The sequence below is a fragment of the Petaurus breviceps genome, unplaced genomic scaffold (genome assembly GCF_028583685.1).
Source record: "Petaurus breviceps papuanus isolate PSGF00001 unplaced genomic scaffold, PetGlider_PUasm1.0 688, whole genome shotgun sequence".
Classification (NCBI taxonomy): domain Eukaryota; kingdom Metazoa; phylum Chordata; class Mammalia; order Diprotodontia; family Petauridae; genus Petaurus; species Petaurus breviceps.
This window is the reverse complement of record NW_027186457.1, coordinates 12,897,820-12,909,265: the sequence shown is the minus strand read 5'-3', so window position 1 is coordinate 12,909,265 and position 11,446 is coordinate 12,897,820. Positions and strand designations below refer to the sequence as shown.

Sequence of the window (11,446 nt, the reverse complement as noted above, 5' to 3'; positions counted from 1 at the left end):
GGTCGCAGACATAGCCTTTCAGCCCATCCAAACCCTCCTTTTGCAGAGGTAATTGACTTCTTTGGAAGTCAAGGAAATTGACTCCTTTGGAAGCCGAGACAATTGACTCTAATGGATATCAGGTATATTGACTGCCCTGGATGCCGAGGAAATTGACTCCCAAAGATGTAAAGGAAACCGACTGCTTTGGCTGCCAAAGAAATCCGCTCCAATGAATGCCAAGGAAACTGACTCCAAATCTACCCCAACTGCTTCATATAGGGAAGTAGGGACAAGGTGCCCTCCCTCTGGCCCTGACTTGGTTACTTGCAAGTTCTGTATACTCTCCAAGCTTTTCTCAATGGAAATTTCATTTTAGACTTTGGCCAGTCTAATTCATCAGGCATTTGTTAGGCACATACTACGCCATGCTAGGTGTCTTTGGGCAAGTCACTTTCCCACTCTGGGCCCCGCCTGCTAGTCTGTAAAATGGAGTTGGACTAGCTGGCCTCCATTGATCCTTTTAGTTCCCAATCTGTGATCCAAGGATCCTCTTGTATGTCCTGGGCTTTAGTTTCCTCATCTCCAAAACGAGGGATTCGGGACTACAAGGCTGCTTAGAGCCCTTGGAACTCCGAATCTGGTCTCCTTATCATTTCTCACAGAGTAGCAACGATAGAATTAACCTCAAATGCAATTAGGGTTAGGGCTTGAAAGGATGCGCCAACGATGTTCACTCTGCAAAGCGATTGCTTTAAAGTTGATGAGGAAAGGCCCAGAACGGAACAAGTTGAATCTACTTCGATAAAATGAAATTCGTGTCGTATTGTTGCTGTCTACTTCCTGCCAGCTAAAATATCCTGCCTTGTTTCTCAGGCCCTCAAGATCTTATCTGGCAGAGAACAAAACCCTCCAGATAGAGCGTTATCACTTAAATAATGTCACAGAATTTTCGACTTTATAAAAACATTTTTTGTGCTTCCTGGGCTCTGTAAAGGGTGCAGGTGATTGGATTGCATTGGGTTGCCTTCCTGCCGCAAGGTGGGGCTGAAGAACAGGAATGTTTTTATAACCAGGAGCCTGTTGAGTTACGAATTTGGGGAAAACTTACTTTTGAAGGAGAAATGGAGAATCGGCTATAGAACGTTCGCAATTAAAAAAAAAAAAGTACAATATTCAGAAAAGTTCACACACATTCACACTCTGTGAGCTGACACGGGGTAAGGAGTTCCCAGAGCCCTGTAATATTTTAAGTTATTTAGAACTGGCATCAACTGTCACATTACAATCTATCTTGAAAAATTAAGACTTTAGCCTGTAGCGGCTGGAGCAAAATGAATGGAGAGGGATACTTTGTAATGATGCCAGTTTCTTCTCTTTTCCCTAAGCTTAACAACATAAGCAAAGACATTTCATATTAACTCCTGAATTTGAACTAGGGAGAGATGAGTGAGTGATTACTTGAGCTTTTTGCACACAGGAAAGGGAGCAAGTAAATAGTTGATGATAGTGGTCATGAAAACTGATTTTCTCATGAGTTTGGAGGGTTTTTTTTTTTTGGGGGGGGGGAGTGGTTTTGTGCCAGTTTTCAGTGTCATAAACCAACACAGCCGGAACACCAAGAGATTTGCAGAAACATTTGTAAATCTTGGCTTGCAGTCAGGATTAGACATAACTTAGCCCTGGGCAAACACAAACTCTGATGCAGTCTTATTAGCAATGCTTACAAAACAGTGTTATTGGAGTTTAAATAAAAGCAAAACAATACCGAGGAAGATGGTCACAATCCAAAAAGTTTACCATCATGGTTTTATTTTTTTTACACTCTGCCGGTGGGAGAATGGTTAAGGAGCTGATTGGAGTTCGTAACTGACATTTCACTCTGAATAAAAAAGAGAAGACAAGTCAAGGAACTTGCATTCAACCATTCTAGAAACAGAAAACTGGGAGATACTGTGGATAGAGTGCTCAGTGAAGAAGACCTAAGTTCAAATGTGACCCCAGACTTACTAGCTGTGTGACTTTGTGCTGTGTTAGGCATTACAGAATACACAGGGAAAAGGGAAACCCCATCCTTAACCTCAAGGAATTCACAGTCTACCGTAGTATACTCTGTGTACCTACTTATGTGTGTGTGTGCTGGTTCCTCTTTTAGAATCTAAGTTACTTGAAGTCACGGACTGCTTTTTGCTTTCTTTGTGTCTCCAAAGCCTGGCACACTTGCTGATTGATTGATTAATTTTTTTGCTATGCTTAGCAAGAACCAAAAAGCACATGGGGAGATGAGAAACACCATAAACCAAGTCCTTTTGAGATACTATGCTAAATTTAACCAGCTACTGATAAAAACAAAGGACTGCAACAAGAAAACTAATCGTTTTATGATTTTTCAGACACATGCCCAGGTGTTATACAAATAACTTACAGATTTTTAAGTCAAAATCAATTAAAAAAAAACTATAGTTTGTAAAAGTATTCCATAATATGCTATATATTATATACCTTTATAGCCTGGTATCTATGAACAATTTTTTCAACTTATAGGAGGCCCTTAGACATCTAGCCTTGGCTAGAGGAGAAAATATATGTACCATTGGGGACACTGGCTTACCCAAGTCTAATAAGATAATAAAATTGTATTTAATCAAAGCTGCTACTCCCTAATGGCTCATTACTATACTCAAAATTCTCTTCAGAGAGCAGGCTACTTAGCTACCTGAATGAAGCATGCCAGTGTGTCTTCCAGTAAAAGACAATAGTGTTCTGAGTTATTCTGACAAAACTGAATGAGGCAGAAAAATGTGAATGCCATCCATTCCTTAATAGGCCGGTAGTAGTGGTAGTGGGTGTTCAAAGATAAATGAGCAGGGGCTCTGCCTTCAGGAAGCTTAAAATCGAGTATATAAGCCGTACTACTTCATGCTTGGCCCTAAAGGCAAGTTTGTGAAATGTAAAGATAAAAAGGATGATATATATATTTGTACACACACATATCTGTGTATATATACATGTGTGTATGTAATAGCATTCCAAAAGTTTTAATATAATTTTAAGCTGTAATCACTTCAATTTTTTTATATTCATTTTGGAATCATTTATACAAAGAAAAGAGTTAGGATTCTCAAAGATGAAAGGAGGAGTTAGTCTTATCCATAGTATAACACCAAAAGTGCCCACTTCCTTTTAGCTTTGAATGTTCTGAGCGTGGTAGCTCTTTGCCAGCTCAATTACTTAGCCCTTTAGGAAGAGTCCTGCCTTCCATAACTTAGATTTGTTCAGAAACACAGGCTGTTGGACACAGCACATCAAACAACATCATCTACAATTGGGTGGGAACTTGCCAGGATCTGAAGATATGGGTGGTGAGAATACAATCCCCTTACTTCTATATGGGAATACACATCCTCTTCTTTCCAAATGTGGTTAAGTGTCCAGAAGCGTAGTCAACAGCTCAACAAACAGTTGCTCATTTTAATTCAGCTCTACATTGATTAAGTCCCTACTATGTACCAAACACCATACTAGGTGTGGGACATTAAAAAATGAAACAGTCCCTACCCTCAAGAGTGTTATATTCTATTAGAGGGAACATAATCTTTATGATGTACTTTAACGTGTGCAAAACATGATTTGTGAGACATAGCCTCTGCCCTCATGGAGCTTACATTCTAGTTCAAGAATAAAGGCAAGAATACCTTTTAGAACACACACATTAAGGAGTGTGGAAGAGAAGTCAGAAGCTTCCCTGTTTCATTTCACTAAGCTCGTGTAATGTCAATGGCGTAGGAAGATCTTCCCTGCCCATTGATAGCCCTATGTGACCACGTGTGTCCCCTGCTCCCACGTGTTCCCAGGTCTAAAGGCACACAGGTATGTCAATCACAGCTGTCTTGCTGCTCTCACAGCTGTGATGCATCCTGAATCACACAGAGCCCACTGGGGGAGGAGCCTGCTTGCAGGAAGGCTTTCACACCTTGTGGTACCGAGCTAATTAGGCACTGAGTCACAGAGGGGTCGTGCTGCCTTCCAGCTCCGAGCCTATTAGTTGAAAACTATATCTACTAGGAGGTTGGCATTTTACTTTGGGGGCTTGCTCATGAGAAGGACCTTTGGATTCCCTGGACAGGACTCTGAGGAGCCGTCTGCTAAGTGCACCCCCCCCCCCACCTCAGATGTTGGTGCTCTTCTGGTTCGGCGGGATATATAGGTGTTTGTATTAGTTTGTTCAGACAGTTGGAGCCCTGTCTGCTGTATTCTTTCTTGGATACTCACTTCTTTCTACCTAGCTGTAACTAAAGTATGATTGTTGACCCCTTTAAAGTTATCTTTCCTTTAGAAAAGGAGATCAAAGAACCCATCCTAGCAGGCCATCCTGGGAGTGCTAGAGTGCTTGCTAATACAGCTTGCTCTGGGGCAGCTAGGTGGCACAGTGAATAGAGCACCAGCCCTGGAGTCAGGAAGACCTGAGTTCAAATCCAGACTCAAGACACTTAACACTTACTACTTGTGTGACCTTGGGCAAGTCACTTAACCACAATTGCCCTGCCTTCCCTCCTGCAAAAAAAAAATAATACAGCTTGCTCTTCCCATCTGGATTGGGGGCATGGCTTTTGGAGGTCCAGCCAGTCTAAAGGGTGCTGTCTAGTCTAGAAGGGCAGCTAAGTGGGACAGTAGACAGAACACTGAATCTGGAATCAGGAAGACCTAACTGCAAATCCATCCTTGGATGCTTTTTTGCTGTGTGACACTGGGCAAGTCATTTAACCAATGTTCATCTGGAAAATGGGAATAAAAATAGCACTTATGGGATTTTTGTGATGATATTTCTAAAGTATTTTGCATATAAAGTGCTATATGAATGCTAGCTGTTATATTTCTTTCCCTGTCTCCCCCAAACTCCCCCATTAAACTATGAGCTTCTTCAGAGCAAGGACTGTTTTTTGCCTTTCTTTTGGCACTTACAACAGGGCGGGCTTATAGTAGGTGCTTTACTAATGCTTATCAACTGACTGTCCCAGCTTGGGAGAAAAGGACTGGCTGGCTGAGGTGTGAAGAATGCAGCCGGCAGGATACAGATGAAAAGGAGATTTATCTGCTGATACAGCCGTGACCCTGTGATGGAGAAAGGAATAGGCCGTTGGTATGCCAGAAAAAAATGAATGCTAAGATTCCTCCCTGGACGTGTGTCTGTCATTCTTCACCTTGCTCCATTTGGGAGATCCGGTCTGATTTCGAATCCCAGAAGCTGGTGGGATGGTCTGGTGGTTGGCTTCTCCTCACCAGAGGTCTTGAAGTAAAAGCTGGGGTCGGGGTAAGTAAGAAAAGGAAAACAAATTGGTAGCACAGAAGAGGTTGGGAAGCTGGGTGTGACTGTCAAGTTTAGAGGTGATAAAAATGGTGTAAAGCTATAAAGTGGTGATAAAAGTATATAAAGTTGTTAAGAAAGTGATAAGAGAGCACTTACAAACATCATAAACGGAGTGAAAGCCAAAACTGAGGATCTCAAGCATAAACCCAAATAATAAATTATGCATCTGTGGCCTTTGCATACCTTAAGAGCTATAGAAGTTGAAGTTGTTATTATTCTTCTTCCTTACTTCCTGTTTCTATCTAGGGCTCGCACAGACTCCCAGAAGCTGTGGGATGCCCAGCAGCCACACCCTGGTAAAAGCATCCGGGCTGATGGGGCCAAACCAGGTTGAGGGTCAGTGACCTGCAGGCTGGGTGATTTGAGGTATCTATCCCAAGCAGCTAAGATGTGTCCTCCCCAGGCAGAATGGGTGGATGAGAAGGGCTTGTTCCAATGCCTCTGAAGGCTGCAGAAGCAGGTGCTGTTGGGGTCTTAGAGCTTGGTCAGACATTAGATGCCAAGGTCATCACCTTGACTTTTGTCCTGCTGCTGAACTTCAGTGCCTCTGGAAGAGAGGGGGAGCCTGATGAGTTTGCACGACTCTGCCTCACTTAAGTCCACCTCATGCACAAGCCTAGGCACCACCCCCCAATGCCATTCATCCTCTTTGAAAATGGAAGACGAAAGGCGACAACAACTTCCCAACCTCAGTCATCCTCCAGTCTTCTATACCCAACCAGTTGCCGAATCTTGTCAGTTCTACCTCTGCTGCATCTCCTTGGATCCACTTCATTTACCATCCTAATTCAAACCCACATCACCTCTCACCTGAACTGTTCCAATATCCTCCTGATCAGCCTCACCACCCTAAGTCTCTTTCACATACAATCCAACTTCCGTTCAGCTGCCAAATCAATATTCCTTAAGCAAGATCTTACCAAGTAACTCCCCTGCTCCAGAAACTCCAGTGGCTCCCTATCGCCTCTGGAATAAAACAAAACAAAACAAAGAACAACATCCTGAGTTTCCCCGTGAAAGCCCTTCATGATATGACTCTAGCTTACCTCTGCAGTACAATACTTCTCTTTACACACTCCCCATTTTAGCCAGAATAATATACTTGGTGTTCTTCATACACCTTCCATCAACTCTCTCCATGCCTGGACTGAGCTGTTCCTTACCTCCAAAGCTTCCTGAAAGTTCAGCCCAATCTCTGGTCTTACCTGATTCCACTAACAGCTAGTTTCTTCCCTTTCCTGAAATTACTTTGCATTTACTTCTCTGTGTGCTCGTTCTCCAGGATAGAGGGTAAGTTTTTCAAGGGTGAGGACTTTTTCAGTGTTTGCCTTTGTATTTCCAGAATCTAACAGTGTCCAGGCTATGACAGGCGTTTAAGAAATATTGGTTGAATAGAATTGTTGAATTGATTTCAGAGGGAATTGTTAAGTGACTTCCATTGAGGTCATAATGTTTGTATTTCTGTCACAGTCAAAGGACTTCTATCAGTGCAGGTTAGTCTGCCTCCTAAAAAGGAATGGGAAGGGTCTCAAGGACACTGAAGTTTTCCTTAAAAAGCAAAAATAAAAACAAAGCAAAAACACGAATTTGGAACTTCCTGAAGAGTAAGGAGCTGGATGTTCTGGTAAAGCTGTTTGTCTCCCAAAGCACAATAAATCCACAGTGCTTGAAAGTGAGAGATGTCTTACTTAGTAAAGGTCAGGCAGAGAAAGAAGAGATGGGTAGTGGTGGTTGGTAACTCCCTTCCCGGGAACTGAGGCAACTCTCACATCTGTTATCAGAGAACCTCCCAAGATTTACCAAAATGGATGGCTATTCTCTGAAGGAACCTAGAGAGGGTTAATGAAGATTATGAAGTCTTAGGCAGGAAATTTAAGATCAAAGGATCATAAAGGATGTTTTTAATCATTTAAAGGCAAGGGATACAGAAGAGAAAAGCTTCCTTTAGTCTTCAAACTCTTGCTTTCTACTGATTCCTTCCCTGTTGCCTAAAAACATGTCCCTGACCATGTCATTCTGAAAAAAAAAAACACAAAACCAAAACACCTTAGTACATGCAACTATATCTATTCTCTCTAAACCAAATTAAATTTTAAAAGCCAATCTCCACTTCCTTTCCTCTCATTTTCTTCAAAACCACCAGTTATCTGGCTCCTGAAATCGTCATTCAACCAAAACTGTCCTGTTCAATGACTTTAATGTTATCTCCTAAGTACCACATTGAATGGCTTTTCTCAATCCTCATTCTTCTTGACTTCTAAGAAGCATTTAGCATGGTTAACACTCTCTTCTCCTTGATACACCTTCCTTTCATCCACAGCTCTCCCTCACTTAAATTCAATTCACTTGCATGTCTTGCCATCACCTCCCTGATGTTATGGTCCTCTTTGAGAACGCAACAGCAGCATCCATCTACCTCTGCAGACTCATGATCTTGAAATATCCCTCTGCTATGCTGCCAATACCCTTCTCCCATTGTTGAGTTCCTCACAGGGTCTGTTATCTTTTGGGGTTTTTAAATCTCACCTAATCTTCACATTTCCTTTTCTTCCTCCTAGAGAACCACCTCTTATAACAAAAAATAAGAGAGGGAAAAAGCCGTAGAGTGAAACTAACCAACATATTGGCAAAGACTGGTGTTATCAGCAGTATTCCTCACCCACAGTCTCCCAGTCATGCAAAGAAGTTGGGAGAGGTGCCTTTGTATCACTCTTCTTTGGGGCTAAGCTTGATCACTATAATTTCCCAGTATTGTTTCACTGTTGGGTTGTTATTTTCATGTGCATTTTTATAACTGTATAATTTTCCTGGGTTATTGCAATAACTGCTGGTGAGTCTGCCTGCTTCAGATCCTTCCCCACTCCAATCCATCCTCCATTCAGTCACTAAAGTAATTTTTCCTGACTATATCATACTTTATCCACCTCCCTGCTCCTTACTCAGTAAACTTAGTGGCTCCCTCTTATCTCCAGTGTCAAATACAAAATCCTTTGTTTAGCATTCAAAGCCTTCATGACCTAACCCCTCCTACCTTTCCAGTCTTATACCTTGATCCTCCACGCACACTCTTTACTCTTCAAGCCAGTGACACCAGCTTCCTGGCTGTTCCACAAGCAAGACACCCCATCGCTTGGTTCTGGACATTCTCTGCTGCTGTCCCCCATGCTTGAAGAGTTCTCTCCTCTCCTCACTCCTTTCTGACTTCCCTAGTTTCCTTTAGGTCCCAACTAAAAAGCCTACCTTCTACAGGAAGCCTTCTCCAGCCCCTTAATTCTAGTGCCTTCCTTCTATTAATCGTTTCCTACTTATCCTGTCTATAGCTTGCTTGTACGTGTTTGTTTGTACGTTGTCTCCCCCACTGGACTATGAGCTCTCTGAGGGCAGAGACTGTCTTTTGCGTCTTTTTGTATCCCCAGAGCTTAGCCCAGTACTGGGCACAAAGTAGGCACCTAATACACGTTTACTGGTACGTTAAGTAAAAATAAATAATATTTCTGATAATAGTTGTTATACTAACATCATACAAACTTAATTTTTAGTGGAAGAATTAGTTGGAAACAACAGCCTTCGAACCTTTTGTATTAATCATGTTTTTCACATACTTCAGATTTATAATGAATGCCTTTTTCTTCCTGGACATTAGTAAGACCACCTGGATATTCTGGAAGAAGTTTATATTTCTTTAGATCAATTTCTGGAAAAAATGTTTCACTCTCAAATTCTTGCAAACCTCTTGTCATAATCACTGATGACCAGGTTTCTTCATTACTTCCTTAAAAACAGAGTTACTTTCAACTACCCAGATCATGTCTACTTTATTTGCTAGTTTTGGAAGTTTGGGAACATCTAATGCATCATCCAGCTTTTGGCAAGGTAATGAGCTCCAGGAAGAGGTTCCTTCAATTCTGTGCTAAGAACTAAATTAATGCTGTGGATTCTTCTCAGAAACAGGGAACCAGGTCTTCTTCCCCATTATCAAGAGATTCTGTTTACCATCTACTGACAGAGTAGTCGTCATTTTTCTGGAAGTACTTGAATTCATTCCCGAGTGGGACCAGGGTGGTTGGTTGATTATATGGACTGTGTCTGCAAGCAATCTGATTGTTTCTTACTTAAAAAAAAAAAAAACACATCCCCAGCACCTATAAGCCTGGTACGTAGTAGGTGCTTAATAAATGCTTAGTGATTGAATTGCGGAAGACAAAATCCAAGAAAGGAGATACTCATAAAACTCATGGCCTTAAAAACTAAGATGCTCAATTTGGACAAATAGCACTTAAGTTTAGTGTTTTCAAAGGTAATATGATATATAGCTTGATGTAATAGAGTTCCATTTTTGGAGTTAGGAAGACTCAGGTTTGATTTCTTCAAATAGCCACCTGACTATGGGCAAATCACAGCCTGTCAAGGACCTGGAAAGCTATTTAACACTATAACTCACATAGGGGTAGTTGATTTACATCTATGGAAAGAGTTCCCACAAAAGGAGTTTGTCTAAAGTTGTTAGAATACAGCGTTTTTAAAAAAGTGTTTTAGTTTTTTCAATTACATGTAATTTTAGTATTCATTTAAATTTAGTATTAAATTATTTATTGATATTCTATATACCTGCATGACTATATATTATATATAATAAATATTTATTAAATAATTAATAAAATATTATTAAATTACATTTAATATTCATTTAAAAATGTTTTTGAGTTCCAAATTTTCTCCTTCCTCCCCTCCCCTTCCCTTTCCCTAAGATAGTAAGCAATTTGATATAGGTTATTTATGTGCAATCATGTAAAACTAGAAGAAAGCCGTAAGGGCTTTGTATGTGTGTAGCCAAGGGCTTGAGTCCCAATATGTCTGTCTGCTTTTGCTAAAAGGCAGCTTTGTGTCAGTATTAGAGGACTGGACTTTAATACTGGAAAACCAAGGTTCCCATCCTGTCCCCTATACTTCTAGCTATGTGACTATGGACAAGTCATTTAACTCATTTGTAAAATGGGTGACTTGGAGCCGATGGCCTCCAAGGTCCCTTCTAGCGCTAAATATCTGATTCAAAGTTTAATGCTTTAGAATCTGTGATCTGTTTACATTGTTGAAGGAAATGACAAGATCCAGAATGACATTTGGCTAACTTTTTCTTATTTGCTTTTTGTAGGGCAATTGGGGTTAAGTGACTTGCCCAAGGTCACACGGCTAGTTTTTGTGTTAAGTGTCTGGGGCTGAATTTGAACTCAGGTCCTCCTGACTCCAGGGCCGGTGCTCTATTCACTGCACCACCTAGCCACCCCAGATGTTTTGCTAATTTTAAGAAAATTGTAAGAAAACAACTAAAAACATGTAGTTGGGAAAGTTGACTCTTGCTAGTTTTGGTTGTTGAAGAATCAGACTCTGATCCCATAGCCTCCAGTCTGTAAACACTTTTTTTCTTCCCAAAGACATTTAAATTCTTTGTTTTCTACTTAGATGAAAACACTGATTTAAAGCAGTTATAGACCATACCTCACCATAGAAAGGTTAGTCAGTAAAATTGCAAATGAAATTAAATCTACAACTGTGGCCTTATTAAAGGGAGAGATTTAGAGAAACTTCCAGTTTTCCCCCTACCTTCCCTAGAAATAAGGAATGCCCCAAACGAAACTCTTCAAAGTAACAGTCTCCCCCAATGTTTTATCAAAACAGTTTAATCTTGAATGTAGAGTGAACATGGAAAACACAAAAGTATCTCACTTCAATTGTATAGGCTTATCCAGGCACCAGCTGGCCTGTGTTGATTTTTAACATTGCCTTGTTTGCTCTAGAATGATATGTCAAGTTAAAAAGTAACCATTTAATTTGCCTCCGACTCAATACCACAATAGTGTGACATGGAGAGTTCATAAGAAATAAGTAGTCTCTCTGAGCTTTCCAGAGTCTTACATTTTTCACAAGCAATGAGAATATAGGAGAATCAAATTCACCTAGAAGATAACTAAAAGATGGTGTCTCCTTAGGGGTGGGGAGCCTGCAGCCTCGAGGCCTTCTAAGTCCTCAAGAGGTCCTCTTAAGGATTTGTTCTGTGAAGTTTGGATTCAGTCAGAGGGCCACACTTGAGGACTTAAAGGG

The 11,446-nt window shown here is 40.9% G+C and overlaps 1 pseudogene; it reads right to left on the bottom strand.

The window, feature by feature from the left end:
• Positions 1 to 8,928: 8,928 nt before the first annotated feature.
• Positions 8,929 to 9,393, bottom strand: LOC138174260 (dihydrofolate reductase-like; annotated as a pseudogene).
• Positions 9,394 to 11,446: the final 2,053 nt, after the last annotated feature.